At 46.2% G+C, this 17,493-nt stretch overlaps 1 protein-coding gene across 1 annotated transcript in view; it reads left to right on the plus strand.

Moving 5' to 3' along the window:
* The first annotated feature begins 5,012 nt into the window (after positions 1-5,012).
* Positions 5,013-17,493, plus strand: part of STXBP6 (syntaxin binding protein 6) — a 115,520-nt gene continuing 103,039 nt past the window's right edge. The window contains exon 1 of the mRNA XM_088456553.1: positions 5,013-5,283. The gene's annotated coding sequence lies outside the window, so the exon portion shown is untranslated. The remainder of the gene's footprint in view (positions 5,284-17,493) is intronic.

Here is a 17,493-nt window from a genome sequence, read left to right on the forward strand (position 1 = left end):
CAACCCTCTATATGCTTCAGAGGATGGAGGAGCAGCAAAAGGCCATACAAGCCTATACATCCACCTATGACATAGGCAAAGGAGGGGGTATGCACCTGACTCAAGCGCAGTGGAGAATGATTTCCGTGTTGTGCAAGGTTCTCCAGCCCTTCGAACTTGCCACACGTGAAGTCAGTTCAGACACTGCCAGCTTGAGTCAGGTCATTCCCCTCATCAGGCTTTTGCAGAAGCAGCTGGAGAAAGTGAAGGAGGAGCTAAGACGGAGCGATTCCGCTCGGCATGTGGGACTTGTGGATGAAGCCCTTCATTCGCTTTGCCAGGATTCCAGGGTGGTCAATCTGTTGAAATCAGACCACTACGTTTTGGCCACCGTGCTCGATCCCAGGTTTAAAGCCTATGTGGTGTCTCTCTTTCCGGCCGACACAAGCCTGCAGAGGTGCAAAGACCTGCTGGTGAACACACTGTCAGCTGAAGCGGAACGTGACACGTCAACGGCTCCTTCTTCATTTTCTCCTGCAACTGGGGCTGCCAGGAAAAAACTTAGGTATCCTAAGCAACCCGCTGGCGGTGATGCAGGGCAGGCAGGACCAAGTTTGGACATCTGGTCCGGACTGAAGGACCTGGCAACAATTTCTGACATGTCTACTGTCACTGCATATGATACTGTCACCATTGACAGAATGGTGGAGGATTACATCGGTGACAGCATCCAAGTAGGCATGGCAGACAGTCCATACCTGTACTGGCAGGAAAAAGAGGCAATTTGGAGGCCCCTGTACAAACTGGCTCTATTTTACCTGAGTTGCCCCCCCTCCAGTGTGTACTCCGAAAGAGTGTTTAGTGCAGCCGGGAACCTTGTCAGCGAAAGGCGTAGGAGGTTGCTTCCACAGAATGTGGAGAAGATGATGTTCATCAAAATGAATTATCAGCTCTTCCAGGGAGACCAGCCTCCAGAAGGTACAGAGGGACCTGTGGTGGTGGATTCAAGTGGGGACGAGTTAATACTTTGTGAGGATGAGGATGTACACACTGAAGAGGGTGAGGAATCGGTGGATGAGGAGGATGAGGATGACATCTTGCCTCCATAGAGCCAGTTTGTGCAGGGACACATTAATTGCCAGCTTGTTTTGTGGGGGCCCAAACGAACCAATCATTTCAGCCACAGTTGTGTGGCAGACCCTGGCGCTGAAATGATTGGTTTGTTAAAGTGTGCATGTCCTGTTTATACAACATAAGGGTGGGTGGGAGGGCCCAAGGACAATTCCATCTTGCACCACTTTTTTTTCTTTGCATTATGTACAGTTTGGGGCCTAGTTTTTCAAACTGCCATCCTGTCTGCCACTGCAGTTTCACGCCTAGATGGGTCACGTGTTTGTGCCGCCCACTCGTGTCGCTTAGCATAGTCATCCAGCTACCTCGGTGCAACGTTTTGGACATAAAAACACTATTGTGAGGTGTGAGGTGTTCAGAATAGACTGGAAATGAGTGGAAATTAAGGTTATTGAGGTTAATAATAGCATAGGAGCAGAAAAACCTACAAATTCTGTGATTTTAGCTGTTTTTATGCTTTTTTAAAAAAAAATACAGATCCAAAACACAAAACCCAGAACCCAAAACACGGAAGGGTGGTTTTGGCAAAACCAATCCAGATCCAAAACACGAAGAAAGATCCAGATCCAAAACCAAAACACAAAACACGAAAAGTGGCCGGTGCACACCCCTACTGAAAACCCAGGTCACACCCGGGTTTTTGGTGGAAAGAGGCATAAATGTAATCGTGGATGTATGAAGAATCCCAACATGTTTAAAAAATATATATATATATATTTTTTTTTCTTTCTGCCCCTATTCCTCCACTATCCCACTACTTTTTAATTCTCACTCTCACTCTCTCTTGTATTCGAGGCACTGCTTGTTATTTCATGGACTTTTACATTTTTCTAGTAGGGGCATATTTATTAAAGTACATTAGCGTTATATACTTGAAAATCACCAATTTTCGGGAGGTACTCGCAAATATTAGGTATCCTCAAGATATAACAAGAAGGGACTGCAGCAGATATCTCCAAAAGGTTTCTAGGGGGGCTGTTGTGCTGCCGGAATTTACCAAGCATCGTATTCCAGGGCTTTGCCCCCGGCTACTAACACCATCCTAATATGACGTTAGCCTATGGGCTACCTTTTGCAGGTTTTTCGGTCCTGGGAATTCCATTGGCTCATACAGTAGCACAGCTGAGGGGGCAAAGCAGGATTTAATGTGACTACAATGTAATCACTTTACTGATCACTGATGGCCTGGATGGGCTCCTATTGGAGCTTCTGTGCCGGCAACTCAGAAATGTTGCATCTTTATCTTTGGGAGCTGTCCGGAAATAATAATAAGTCCCTTAATGTTTTAGATACTTTTACTTTCTCTCCCCTTTGTTCTTCTGTTTCTGTGCTGTACTTACCTCATTCTTGGCTTCTTTAATCTCTCTCCCCTCCATCTTTTCTGTCCCCTTCCTCCTGTCTAGCCCAGGTCTCATGCTTGCTGTGGCTTTTGGGGGTAGTGAGTCCACTTGCCCATTATTCTTGGGGTTGCGATCTTGGGGCAGCGAACTGACAGCAGCAGTAGACTCTGGGCACTATTCTGTGTCCCTCAGTCTACTGCGCAGGTCACCAGGAAACTGGCGAAGAAGCCATTTTCCCAGTGATTTCCTACTGCGAATGTGCAAAACGCTGGGAAAATGGTCGTGGCAGCCGATTCCAGACGTTTTGTGTAGCGCTACTCCATGGGACTTGGTAAAAAAAATATGGGTGCAGGGTGTGCAGTGCGGGCCCCCTCTGGACATAGGTGCCCGCATGCACCGCACACCCTGCATACGCCCGATTGTAAGCCTATTTCTGTATGTACTGTATATCTAGATAAATATACTCTATATGGACAAAAGTATTTGTCCACACCTGTTAATTTTTTAATTCATGTGTTTTATTCAGACCCGTTGCCACAGGTGTATAAAATGAAGCAATTAGGCATGCAGTCTCCATTTGCAAACATTTACGATACAAAATGGGTAGTACTGTGATGGGATGCCACCTTTGCAATAAGATGGTTGGTGAAATTTCATCACTGCTGGATATTCCACGGTCAGCTGTGATATTATTAGAAAGTGGAAGCGTTTAGAAACAACAGCAACGTAAAATCACAGAGCGGGGTCGATGACTGCTAAGGTGCATGGTGCATAAAAGTCATCAACACTCTGCTGATTTTATAGCTGAAGGGTTCCAAACATCCACTGGCATTAATGTAAGCACAAAAACTGTGCAATGGGAGCTTAATGGAATGGGTTTCCCTGGCCAAGTAACTGCTTGCAAGCCTCACATCACCAAGTCCAATGCCAAGTGTCAGATAGAGTGGTGTAAAGCATACCGACACTGGACTGTGGAGCAGTTGAAATGTGTTCTGTGGAGTGTTGAATAATGCTTCTCTGTTTGGCATTCAGACGGGCGAGTCTGGGTTTGGCGGATGCCAAAGAGAACGTTACCTGCCTGACTGCATCGTGCCAACTGTGAAGTTTGGTGGAGGAGGGATAATGGTATGGGGCTGTTTTTCAGGGATTGGGCTAGGCCCCTTATCGCCATTGAAAGGCAATCTTAATGCCAGGTGCGTATCTACCCATTGGCCAGGATGGCACACGCTAGGGGCGCCGACCAAATGGGGGGCGCTGTCCGACAGTGTCACCAGCAGCCAGGGTGTGGACTACCCCCGCTAGTCCCCCGGCCCCACAAGTGTAGGGCAGACCGCAGTGAGAGCGGTCTGCCCTTCACAGTTTACAAACACACAGCTGCCAGCGGCGGCTGTGTGTTTGTTATAGCAGCCAGCCAATGAGAGTCAGACAGACTCTCATTGGCTGCTGCGTTGTCCATGGAACTCCGTCTTCCGGCTCCCCCCACAGCGGGTGATGGGAAAGACGTCATGACATCTCTCCTATAGTGCAAGTGAAGAGCCGGCACAGAGCGTACATCGGCGGCCTCGTCAGGAGCGGGGATCAGGTAAGTTGTAAGCCTGGCACAGCAGGGGGGTGGGGCACTGTATAGGTGGTGGCCACTACTGGGGGCACTTGATGGGGGAGTGCCCGCTACTGGGGGCACTGTATAGGGGGGCCGCTACTGGGGGCACTGTATAGGGGGGACTACTATTTGGGGCACTGTATAGGGAGACTACTACTGGGAGCAATGCAGCATAGGGGGGACTACTACTGGGGGCACTGTATAGGGGGGACTACTACTGGGGGCACTGTATAGGGGGGAACCCAGTCCATTACATTGCCAGGGGCGCTTGGATCCCTAGATACACCCCTGCTTAATGCTTCATCATACCAAGACATTTTGGACAATGCTATGCTTCCAATTTTGTGGCAACAGTTTGAGGAAGACCCTTTTCTATTCCAACATGACTGTGCCCCAGTGCACAAAGCAAGAACTATAAAAGACATGGTTTGATGAGTTCGGTATGGAAGATCTTGAGTAGCCCTGACCTCAAACCCATCGAGTACCTTTGGGATGAACTGGAATGGAGATTGGGAGCCAGGTCTTCTCGTCCAACATCAGTGCCTGACCTTATAAATGCTCTACAGAATGAATGGGCACAAATTCCCACAGAAACACTCCACAATCTTGTGTAAAGTCTTCCAAGAAGAGCGGAAGCTGTTATAGCTGCAAAAGGGGCACCGACTCCATATTGAAGTATATGTATATGTAACTGTCGGGCTCCAAATACTTTTGTCCATATCGTGTATACAGTATACATATATCTAGATAAGTCGATCTGTCTCTAGATAAATCTCTCTCTCTCTGTTCATTCATACACACTAAATAGAGAGACAGAGTGAGTGATAAAGACACGAAAAAACAGCACGCAAAGTTCCTCTGCACACACGGTCAAACACCTCCTCTCCTGGCGGCTCTCTCCCCTGCACTCTCAGTCTCTCCCGTCCTCCCCTCCCAGTTATTCCCTCTCTCTCTCTCTCTCTTTCCCTGAGCGGGCCACTGCCTGGCCTCTGATTGGCTGTCCCTGTCACGTGTGAGCACCCTGGCTGCAGCAGACAGAGCCCGGACAGAGCTCCGCAGGAGATACTGTAGCTATTACTGTACTCGAGCTGCTACTGCCCGGGACCTGGGAGCAGCAAGAAACCTCGGGGCACCGGGCAGCACGTCTATCGGGATTATTATCAGCATCCAGTATCTGCTGCTTTACCGGGACAGGGCGGGGGAGACGGAGACACCAGCGCACTGAGTTCTCGGGTGAGAGCATGTATCTGTAAAAGTGTCCCCGGCTCATAGCCTCCTCCCTGCCCTTCTGCTTCGTGCCAGTCCGGGTGTTGTGTGCCCGCTGCCACACCTCTCCTGCTGCCAGTTTGCCTCTAAGTGCAGTTTTGGCATGCTGTATATATTGTGCCATCAGACGGCAGCTGTATATACTGTGCCTACAGGCGGGCAGCTGTGTATAATGTAAATGTCCATGTTTGGCTGCTCCTTACTGGTAAGCAGATTGGAACCTGTACTGTTCTGCTACTTGATTACTCCGGGTAACTCACATTTATTATACCCCTTTTACACATGAGCGCTCAGCAAACAGGGTTACTGTGCAGTGTGAAAGGGCCAGGTTGAAATAAGCCATGTTGAGTGACCCGGCATTTCAACCCTGGTAACGAGAAGGGTTGAAAGGTTGTCCAGCCCTGCTCGTGATACAGTGTGAACGGGCAACCCGGGTCGATCCGACCTGGGCCCCGTTCTCTGCATAGGAAGAGACTATGAAATCATCTCCAAGCGCGGGCTCATCATGTGATGCAGATGACTTCATCGAGCCGGCATTAGTGACGGGTCGGACCGCCTGTCTGTAAGGGGTCGCACTCGGGATGGGAGCGTGAACATAATCCCAGGTGCGACACGGCAGTCAGATGGAAAAGCAGTATTACTTGGCACCGCATAAGGAATTGCCTTTGAGAGTAAAATTTATTTTTATTGTGTGGATATTATTACTTTTATATGGTTATCGGCCCTGCATGACCCTTTCCAAACCAAGGATGGCTGTAATATCTGTGGAAGTAAGATCATGGGTGTGTCTCTTATATAGCTTTTGTAAAGAGCTTTACATTTTATATTAAGTATTGGCAGATGTTGAGTTTAAAATTGTCCTCCCATAATGCAGTTTTACAGGGAATTTCTACTGGGTGGTCAGTGTGCATCTGTTCCCTTGCTGCCCTGGCTGGATTCCCTATTTGCCCAACTGGGTGGTTAGCACCCATATTGGCTGGGTAATGGGGCTTATCTATGTTTGGCTCCAGCTGGGTGAGCAGATCACATCTAGCTTGGTACTGCATATAGCAGGTCTTTATAAGTGTAATCATGGTGGCTACATTTTATTGTGGGTTTCAGAAATTTGACTGCAGAGATTGATGATATGGTTCAGGCAAATACTATGAGAGAGATTTGTGGGGCCATGTTCCAAATTGAATGCAACGTAAGATACTTGAATGTACTGCAGGAATCCAGTATCTGATAGCAGTATCTACTGTACCCATGTATGGTAGTGTAAATATATATGAAACCCATTTTACCATTGTAGCGTAAGTAAATGCTAAACATTCCTTTTTCCATAAGTGATGTTTAAGTTGGGAAGAGACAGCTACTGCTCTGATTCTTTTGTCATGTAGCTCATTCAGTATATTACGTAGTGTTCATTCTATCACCCTGCACCTGTCACAACCCGTTGTGTTCCTCTTACCTGCCTGGGGTGTTGCTTCGAGCACACTCTAGTCTGTATCTGCGCAGTTTGTTTCACCTGAGTGTGCTAGAAGTACATGAGCAGAGAGCGAGACCATAGACAGGAAAGAGGAACTGCATGGGTTGTGACAGGTGCAGGGTGCTAGAATGAACACTATATATGTTTTAGGTGCAAACTGTTCGCTAAAGCTGAAGTGTAACTGGAAGCCAGGTAATAAACTCCCTATTGCTGTTCAGTGGTGGTCATTACAAATATGCAAAAAAAGTACCCTGCAACTTTACCAGGCTTTGCAGTACTGTACTTATCTAATACCCCTTTTACACCAGAGCTAAAACCCGGGTTATTGCAGGGTTAACCCGGGCAGCTCCCTGGTGTAAAAGGGGAGAGTGTTGGAATGCCGGGTCGAGTGACCCGGCAATCCAACCCATGTAAATAGCAGGGTTTAACACTGCGTAGCCCGTGAAACCCTGCTGTGAGAACAGCGCACTCCGGGTCACGATGACCTGGAGTGCTCTGTTAGCCGACCGATTGGTCCGGCTTCAGTGGCGCTTGGAGATGACGTCATCTCCAAGCATCCACTTTCACGCCGGAAAAGCTGGGTCTATGCAGACCCGACTCTGGTGTTAGCGGCGCCGACTCGGGAATATCCCGAGTCGGCGCCAGCTAAATTCCAGGTCTGATCCGAATAGAAACTCTGTTCCTACTCTGGGTCAGACCCGGAATTTTGGTGGAAAAGGGGTATAAGTTGCCAAGCATACACATTTTGGGATCTTTGGTGATGCCTCTCTAACTGACATTGCAGTGTTCAACATTGTAGCCCTTTAGATCGGACCCTCTGAAACTTGTTTTTGTTTTTTTTTAAGCTGCATTTGTCCTTTGTCCTAAAATAATTCTGACACTTAGTGGAACTCGGAAATGTCTTATGTACTGCATGACATTTTTTTGTGTAACTTTTTGAATTGGGTGAAGTGTGCTTAGACAACTACAGATGTGTCTTTGCTGGTCGATTTGTGGCCACGTATGGTCGTTATCGACCAACTAACGTATGGTCGATATCGACAATAGGTTTGTGGGTCGTTATAGTCGTGGGTTACTGCATGTGTTGGATGAACATCCAACACATGCAGGACAATCAGACAACGATCATCTGATCGTTACCGTCGTACCGTGTGTACGCACCATAAGTTTGAAACCTTAAAGAAGTCTGCCAGAATATAAATAATTTCAGAGAAATTGAATCAAAATCCCAAACGTTTAGTTCAGTTTATTTGAGACCTATAATTTGCAACTAAAGCTGGGAACACAATACTATTATGGGCTGATCAGCTGATAATTAGCTGATCGCCACGATAATTGTATAGTGTGTATGCAGGAGAGTTAAACTGGGTACACACCAGAAAGATGCAGTATATGTGCAGATTGACTGATCTGCAGATGATGGTTGTTCATACAGACTGAACAACCATCACTGCTGTCCCGCTGGCCGGGGGTCTCGTGGCCGGTGGCCTCTGCAGCAAGTATACAGACCCGTACACACAGCACAATGAGCAGATTTTATCTGCCACGTTGGATATGCAGGCCTCAAAACAAACAGATTGCCAATCCAGTTGGATCACAATTGATTCATCAATCTGGAATATCCTGTCTGCTGCTTATTATATCAGCTTGTGTATACCGTTATAAGATGGCATGTAATATTGTTTCCCATACAGTATCCTAGTTTGGCCTATACACTGTATGTGGCTATTTCATTGTATTGGCCTTTGTTTATTTTTCTGCACATCAATATGTACATGCGATCATTAATTAGTTGATGGGAAGACCACAGACTGTTGAATTCAGGAACCAGTAAGTCAAAATGAAATACCAGCAGAAGCTTTTAAGGAGCCAGGGACGATGTGCATCTGTGTGGTGGTGTTTGTTATTATTAGTGCATTTTTATTTATAAACACAAATATAATATGCAACACTGTACATTGATAAAGTAATGATATAAACCTCTTAAAGTGATCTGAAACAAAAGGGAAAAAATGTCCATGTCCAAACAAGTTTGCAATATGAGAGCTGTGGGGAACATCTGATATGTTGGTTGGAATACATGTTTGTTGGATTCAGGCACTGTTCTTATCCCTAGTTTTGAAGAAATTTGTATTTACAGGATTAGCATTAGTTCCTGGAAATGGTGAATTGGTGATGACATGTATAATGCTAGTTCTGGGCACTTGGTAATTGCAGGCACAATGCATGTTCCGGTCTCCAGGCAGTTGCCGATGACTGGCACAGTGCTAATTCCTGCCTATGGGCAATTGGTGCATGATAGATATTTGCATCAACAGAACGTATTTCTGAAAGTTTATCAGCAGCAGTCAGAGGTTTAGAGGCACTGGTTAGTTGTTTTCTGAGAGTTCTCAAGCTAGTTTGTCCATAGTGTTGTCCCAGGCTGATGTGTAAGTGGAACATTAAAATTAACAAGTGAGATCTAGATTGTAGGTCAGGGGTGTCCACGGTGTTGATCGCAATCTACCTGTTGATCATGGACACTCGACATGTAGTTCGCGGTCTACTGTAGAAGGTAAAATTTCTGATGTCACCTGGACATATATTGATTCATTGGTGGGCAATTCAATTAAACGATATGCGAATAGCGTCAGGAAGGGTTCCCGGAGCTATTCAATTGACCGCGCTGTTAGCCTGTCTAAAAGAATTATTCTCACACCCTCATGAGGGTACGAGCAGAAATCCGACTAAAGTACCGGCTGCAATGCTGTCTACCAGCTTAGCGCGGCGCTAATAACATTACAGCCGGAAATTGAGTAGGAAAATGTTGGTTAGTGTGCCTAAACACCTGGCTTAAGATGCGTTAACAGGCATCTCCCGACTAAGTGCCAGGTGCAAGGGAAACAATTGAATAGGTCCGGGAACTCCTTCCCGGCGCAATTCACATTACGTTTAATTGAATTGTTCCAATTATTACCATAAGGTTACCCTTTGATTACCTGTTTTTTCTGGGGGCTTATTTAAGCAGTAGCTGCACATATATAGCTCGTCTGCAGCTATATTCTGGTACTGTATTATGGCCAATACAGAAATTGTATTGGTCATAATTCAGTGTGCCTTTAATATTTCTGCAAACTGGCAGAATATCTTTGGAGTATCTGGATGTGTAAAGTACATTATCGTAGCCCTGAAAAGTTTTGCAATATGTACTGTAGTAGATCGCGAAAGATGTTCACTCTTTAGAGTAGATCACCAAGTCCAATACGGGATGCGGTCATAATCTCGACTTCTGGGATTCCGGTGTTCAGAATGCTGACGCTGGAATCCCGAAGGTAAGTACTTGGGTTAGGGAGAGGGTTAGGCACTAGGGGGAGGGTTAGGTTTAGGCTGCGGAGGGGGGGGGGGGGGTTAGGGTTCGGTTTAGGCTGCGGGGGGGGTTTAGGTTTAAGCTGCGGGGAGAGTTAGGTTTAAGCACTAGGTGGGAGGTTAGGTTTAGGCTGTGTGGAGGGTTAGGGGTCAGGTTAGGCTTACTTACCTGGAGTCATCGGGATTGTAACCTGGTTGGAATGCCGGCGTCGGGATTCTAACAGCTGGTATTCCGAACGCTGGAATTTCGTACCAATCCCATACAATACATAGTGATTCTAACAAAGCAGAAAACTTCTACTTAATTTATTTTTTTATATTGAAAACAGGGTATTGTCCCTTTAATTTTATTTTCTCTAGCAGTATGTCTGTGTATATATAAAATATCAGAATGCCATGCTACTTGTTTTAAAGCTTCGTAAGACACTTTATTGAAGGCGTGCTAGGAAAAGTTATTTGCATACGATGTCCGGTTTTGATGTCCTGTTGTAGGTTTATGTTTTCTTTGCCTGTATTACATTTCGTAGGTCTGAAAGCATACTGGGCACATTTTACTAAAAGTAAAGACCTGAAGAATTGCTGAATGCTCTAATTAGTCAGCAGTTATTTACAAATAGTAAATTAATTCTAAAGTGAGAAAATAGTCTACGCTTAAGTTAATTGAAAGTATAATTAATAATATAGTTCATATCAGCATAAATCCCATGGGTCGTGTAGCTAGTGCACCTTTCTTTAAAATTACTGCTGGTGTCTACATTTTTCGTTGGCCGTTTGAAAGATCCAGTTGGCTCCTACATGTCACTGATTGGCTACTTGAAGTTATTTTGTTCATCTTTAGACTTCTATATACCAGTTTGTTCCAATATATGAACATTGCCTGATTTTTTTTTTTTTAAAACAGTTGTGGTTATATATAGGCTTACCATATCCCTTTAAACCGGGACACTCATGAATTAAGGCCCCCATACATCAGCAATCGATTGTGTATAAAAATCTGCAATGTGTGGGCTTCACAGATCGCAGATTGCAACCAAAAAAGTGATTGGAATTGTTCAATCAGATTGTCCAACATGTTGGATTTCACAGATGGATTGGGGCTGTAAATTGCTAGTGTATGGACATGATCAGCAGATTTGCAGACCGTTACTAGTAAAATGATGGGCCTTTCAAGATTGGCAGATCTGTGTTTGCTGCAATCGATCTGCAAATCACTGAAAAAGATCTGTAATGTAGCAGATTGCTAGTTTTGGAAATCCTAAAATCGGGCAATAAATCTTCAAATTGTTCAATTGTGGTTTTCAGATTGCTGATGTATGGGGGCCTTTACATAGGGTTTGTGGCTGATTGAAACCAGGTGAAATGCAGGCTTGAAGTCAGCCAGCCACATAATCTGTGTAATTCAGGGATAGTATGGTAAACCTAGTTATATATGAACATAGTGTAAACGCAATATCCATTCTACTTGACTTTTGCTTTCATTATAAAACTTGTATTGGATTGAACAAAGCTAATGTGTGCTAGCAATGTGTTCGTGCATTAGTTTATTAGTAAATAGCTCTTGGCATGAGTTAATTTTCATGAACTAATGTGTGTTGCTTTTACTATGAAGTCTATAGGCAATATTTCCTTCTGCATCTATTGCACATGCTGCAAACATAAGAGAGTCATACAACAGCGTGAATTTGTTGTTCAAAATGTTTCAGTATCCTAAATATACATGGAATATCTGTGGCGATCTAAGGGTCATTGGGTTTTTGCTAGGGTTGCAGCTAGGTTATACCAAGCACCATTGATTTTTATGTCGGTGTGACAGGAGGGACAAGCAAAGCCACTATGGTCAGAAGGATTGTCCAAAACATACCTCACTTGTTTCAGGCAAGAAAAGTGTTGTGAATAGGTCACTTGGTGACCCTGATAAAGTGTACCTTCCTCCTTTGCACATAAAGCTTAAACTTATGAAAAACTTTGTTAAAGCGATTTCTAAAATGCAAATTGGATTCACATACTTGAGAAATAGGTTTCCCTGGATCATTGATGCCAAGATTAAAGAAGGTATTTTTGTAGACCCTCAAATCAAGAGAGTTGTCTAGTGTTCATTCTAGCACCCGCACCTGTCGCAAACCGTGCAGTTCCTCTTTCCTGCCTGGGGTGTCGCTGTCTGCTCTGGTGTCTCTAGCACACTCAGCTAATGCAACAAACTGCTGAGATACAAATCAGAGTGTGCTATAAGCACCAGAGTTGAGAGCGACACCCCAGACAGGAAAGAGGAACTGCATGGGCTGTGGCAGGTGCAGGGTGCTAGAATGAACACTAATAAGAGATGGGAGAGTTGAATGAAGTTGTGTGGCAGACTTTCAGAAGTATCTGCACAAACATTTTGGGGAAGCAGAACACTATTCTGAAATAGTGGGCGACCGTCTTATATCTTAACAAAGCTATTGGATGCAATATGTCATTAAAGGTTCTTTATTCTTCAGGGTCCATAGGGGGTCCACAGGGTTGACCTTGGGGTACAGGTTGGGAACCAAATCTGGGCACCACGCAGTTAAAGCTTTGAGCTCCCAGGATGCACTGGGTCCACTCTCCCTATAACCCCGCCCCCAAGCCAGAGGCACCTCTAAGTTGGTGCCCGGCCGGAGTCGGATCACTGTTAGAGCAGGGGGGCTGATTAGCAGCCCCTAATCTTTTTTTGGAGTTTTTAATTTTTTTTACTTTAAGGACTCTTCAGAGCGGCAGCATCGGATTGTCCATCGGGCATCCAAGCTGCCGCTCCTACACCCCGCCGGCGCCGCGACGCCAGTACAGATCTGGGGATCACGGCGGGACCCCAGAGTCTGTGCTAGCCGGATTCTGCGGCGCCCAGGACTGCTGCCGGATCGAAGGGGACAGATAAGATTGCGGGTCACCGCTTGCGGTGACCTGCGTGTGTATCATGCTCTGGTCTCTGGGGACAGACTGGAGGCGCTGGCAGTGGCAGCGGGCTCCCCCTCTCATGAGGTATACCCCATGTGTCCACTAGACCACCAGGGATAAAGCGGCAAGCGGGAGCAGGCATCTCTGGGGTTAATAGCCGGCCAGGGGAGGCAGCCTTCCCTGTTCAGCGGCACCTCCCCTCAGCTCAGAGCGCCTTTCCAGCGCAAGGACTGGCGTCCCTGAGCTGCTTCCTCTGTGGGCCACGCTTCCTCTGAGGTCTCCGGGCGGCCATTTTCCTCTATGGTGCAGCGCAGATCTCCTGGGATGACAGTGAGTCCAGTCCCCCTGCGTACCTCACCCTTTGGGTCAGTGTACACAGCGCTATAGCCTTCCCAGACACTGAATTTGGGCACTGAATGTAGTGCCATTTGCAGTATATTATATGTAATGTTTATGTATATGTACAGTCAGGTGCCTAAATATTGGGACATTGACAGAATTTTCATATTTTGGCCTCTATTCACCACCACAATGGCTTTGAAATGAAACAAACAAGATGTGCTTTAACTGCAGACTTTCCGATTTAATTTGAGGGTAATTACATTTTATGAAATTCTGTCACTGTCCCAATATTTATACACCTGATTGTATTTCTGCATTGTATGTGACTTATGCTAGTGCTGACTGTCTGTGCTTTTTCTCTCACCTGTCAGTGTATATCTATCTCGTTTCTTTACAATCTGCCCTAATACAGGTGTACCTAGGGTGGTTCTGAGACCTCACATATATATACTTGTCAATATTTGTGAGGTTTGTCACATACTGTTGCGTGCTGCACATTACCATATTTTAGATGGAACTGTGTGTTGCATACGCTGATAATGGGTCCCTGCAGCTAATCTGAGCATCAGTCAGGACCGGTATAGCGCTGCTTGATATTTCCATGATGGTTGTTAGTCAGATAAGTCTGACCAGGAAATAGAGCACAATACTGTACGGAGTATTTGACTCAGGAAGGGTTATGTATTAGGCGCCATCAGGTGCTGGGCCCCTTACAGGACCCCCTTGGGCAGTTTGTTTCTCAAGACCATGGCCTCCATTGCGAATCGCCTGGCGGCCCCCATAATTATGATCCACTTGGGGTTCCTTCAACATGCTACCCTTCCCTCTCAGAGTATCTCGCAGTTCTTGCGATTACCCCTGTGACACAGACTATCGCTCCGTACCAGAGGCAAATTCCCTCTGGTACCACAACAGACTGTCATTTCTGTTGCAGGGATTACCACAACAGCCTCCCTGGGTGGTTGTCGTTTCTAAGGAACACAAGATGTGTAATAAACGCCCTGTGGTTACTTCCCAGTCTGCACTGCTGTCTAACACAGATCGTCAGCCAAGGGTGCACTGGATTAGGTATCGGACACCTATCCCTTTAACACGAGGGGGAGCCTAAAACAAGTCTTATTATCCCTGCTTGGGTGATGTCGGTCAAGCCATCCTAGTTATTGAGGATGTTGAACCTGCACCTAAATCAAATCACCCTCAGTTTAAGTGTTTTTGGCTGTTTTCCCCCTCTCTGACCAGCAGGCGTATAACATGGCAGGGGTCTGGCAATCGCCAGATAAGAGGTATCACAAAAGCGTTTGGCTCATGTTTCCCATTCCCTGAGGGTCATTGCAAGTAATAAGAATCACCTCCTGGGGTGGATTTTCATGTTACTCGTCTGATTAAGAGCGCTAGTACGCCTCCCATCTATGCCCGGACGGATTCTACGGATCTGTAGGTGGTAGCTTTGCCTGAAATCAATATACTCGCTTTCAGGGGCTGTTGCCCGTCCAACCATGGCTGTCGCATGGGTGGCTAATGCTATTGAGTGCTGGGCTGATGCATTTGTGGAGTGTTTTCCCTCACAAACTTCTGGGGATCAGATGCCTTTAGTTGATCACATTCAAAATGCAGTTTCATATGTTGGAGTAGCAACATTGGATGCCAGTCTCCTAACCTTCAGGGTTCTGGCTGCGACTGTATCCCCCGCCATACCCTATGGCTGCGCTCATGGAAGGCAGAAGTGGACTCCAAGATAGGCCTTAAAATGGCTATCCAATATTGGGGTGATCTTGTTTGGTCCTGACCTTGACAAGATTGTAGCAACGTTGGCAGTTTCACTAACGGCAAAATTCCGCCTTCAGCTACTCCCACTGCAAGGCCTTAGACTAAGGCTTTGATTCAGAGGCTCTTGCTCTGAATCAGGGCGGGCCGTTTTTTTCCCCCCGGCCTCCAGGCCTCTCGCTAAGCTGTGGGTGACCACCCAAAGCTTTAGCGGGCGGCCTGGCGATGGTCGCAATTATCGCGACCATCGGGCTTGCGACGAGAACCTTGTGGTAGGGTCTCGTCCACCACAAGCCCCAGTGAACTTCCTGCTCTAATAGATCAGGAAGTTCACTATTGACATCACTGGTGATGTCAGTAAGTCCGCCCACAAACGGAAGGAACGCCTCAGTTTGTCTAGCCACCTCCCCTGCACGCCTACAAAATCGGGGTGAGCTGTCAATCACAATCGACAGCCGCCCCGTCTTGTAGTGAGACCCGCAGCGGGTGAAAATTCACTCACTACGGGGCACGCGCAGTGTGCGCACTGCCCGCCCATCGACCCGTTTTCGAGCGCTGTACGCTCGCGAGCAGGTCTGAATCAGGCCCTAAATCTGTTAAGTCTTTTGGTCCTCAGGGACAGCTTAAAGGCCAGTCTTTTCGTAGGCTGTCGGCCTCCACGAGGGCTGCCATACCCGGTGCCGAGCAGACCTGGACATCCAGACACCCTGCTTCTAAACCTAAGGATAAACCTTCAGCCTGATGAGACAGGTCTTCATCTGGGGGATCCCAGAGTGAGATACCGACTTTTTCAGTTCGCCCAGTGCTGGTGTCAAGTCAGCACGGATGCTTGGGTAAGAGTTGAAGTCTCTCACGGGTACGCCCTCTCATTGCTCAGACTGCCTCCCCACATGTTTTGCTACCCAAGCCCTTCTTCAGACCCGAACAAGGCCTTACAAATCCAGAAAGCTACACAGTCCTTGCGGTAAGCAGGGGTCATTTTACCTGCCCCACTATCTTAACGAGGGACTGGTTATTCTACTTTTCTTTCTGGTGCAGAGACTGAACCAGTTCCTAAAGGTGCCTAGGCTCAGGAGGGAACCCCTACACTCCATCATCCGAGCTATGGAACCTGGGGACTTTATGGTATCGCTGAATATTCAGGACGTGTACCTACAGGTACCTATAGAGCCCTCTCATCAGCGTTCGCTCAGGTTGGCTGTGCCACAGCAACACTTCCAATTTTCGGGCTCTGCCCTTTGGACTGTCCACAACCCCATCGGGGTTTACCAGATTTATGGCTTTTATGACTGCCCACCTGTTCAAGGTATCCGTCTGCTCCTGTATCTGGACGGCCTCCTGCTCTTCACAGGATCACCAAAGTACTTTAAATCCATTTCCAGTTAACCATTGCTTTCCTTCACAAGCACGAATGGTTAATCAACTGGGAAAAAGTCCTCCCTGAATCCCCCACAGGGTATGATTCATCTAGGAGCCCTGCTTTTGAAGTTCCTTTTAGAACTACATCTTAAATCACATATTTTCTATTCTTTTGACACCATCTATGTGTATTTTAACTTATTTTCGCTATTTCTTTTTTGTGTGTTATTATCTGAGGATAACAGTATTTTACTATTTATTTAAGAAAAGTTATATTTTAACATATTAATCTAGTGCACCGTCCTATGACATTTCATTTGCTCTTCTTGTTCTTGTTGTAAGTTCTTACCTTATCTCAAATTTTTTATTTTTTTTTAAACTCTCTTGGACTTTATTTCCCCGAAAACATGGGCACAGAGTGAAGAACATGGTGAGCATTTTCACCAGGACATTTCTAACATAGGGCTCGATTCAATTGATTACACAGTAAATAGCGCCGGGAGGGAGCTCCTGATGCTATTCAATTTTGCGCGCTGTTAGGTCGGGGGAATGCCCATTCTCCCGCCCCTCGCGCCTTAAACAGGGTGTTTAGTCGCGAGAACGGGCATTCTCCGACTAACTTTCCAGCGTGATGCTGTTTTTCTGGCGCTAAGGGCAGAAAATGGCATCGCACCTGTAATTTTGTCGGATTTCTGCTCGCACACCTGGAGGGATGTGAGGAGAAATCTTTAACCGCGCACTAAATTGAATGTTTACTTTCCGATCAATAGAATCGAGCCTATAGAAAACGTTACCAAGACAAGTGGAGCCTCAATTGACTGTCTGACCACTGCTGGACTCTTAAGACAGACAATCCCGAGGCAAAGCACAGCATAAAATCAAACAAAGCTACTTTTTAGAACAAAGAACAGAAATAGAGATTGTTCAAACACAGATGGCGCTATGTTTGTATATATTCAATAATGTGAAAACACAAAAATACAATA

Source organism: Taudactylus pleione, unplaced genomic scaffold (genome assembly GCF_031769625.1).
Source record: "Taudactylus pleione unplaced genomic scaffold, aTauple2 ptg000707l, whole genome shotgun sequence".
Classification (NCBI taxonomy): domain Eukaryota; kingdom Metazoa; phylum Chordata; class Amphibia; order Anura; family Myobatrachidae; genus Taudactylus; species Taudactylus pleione.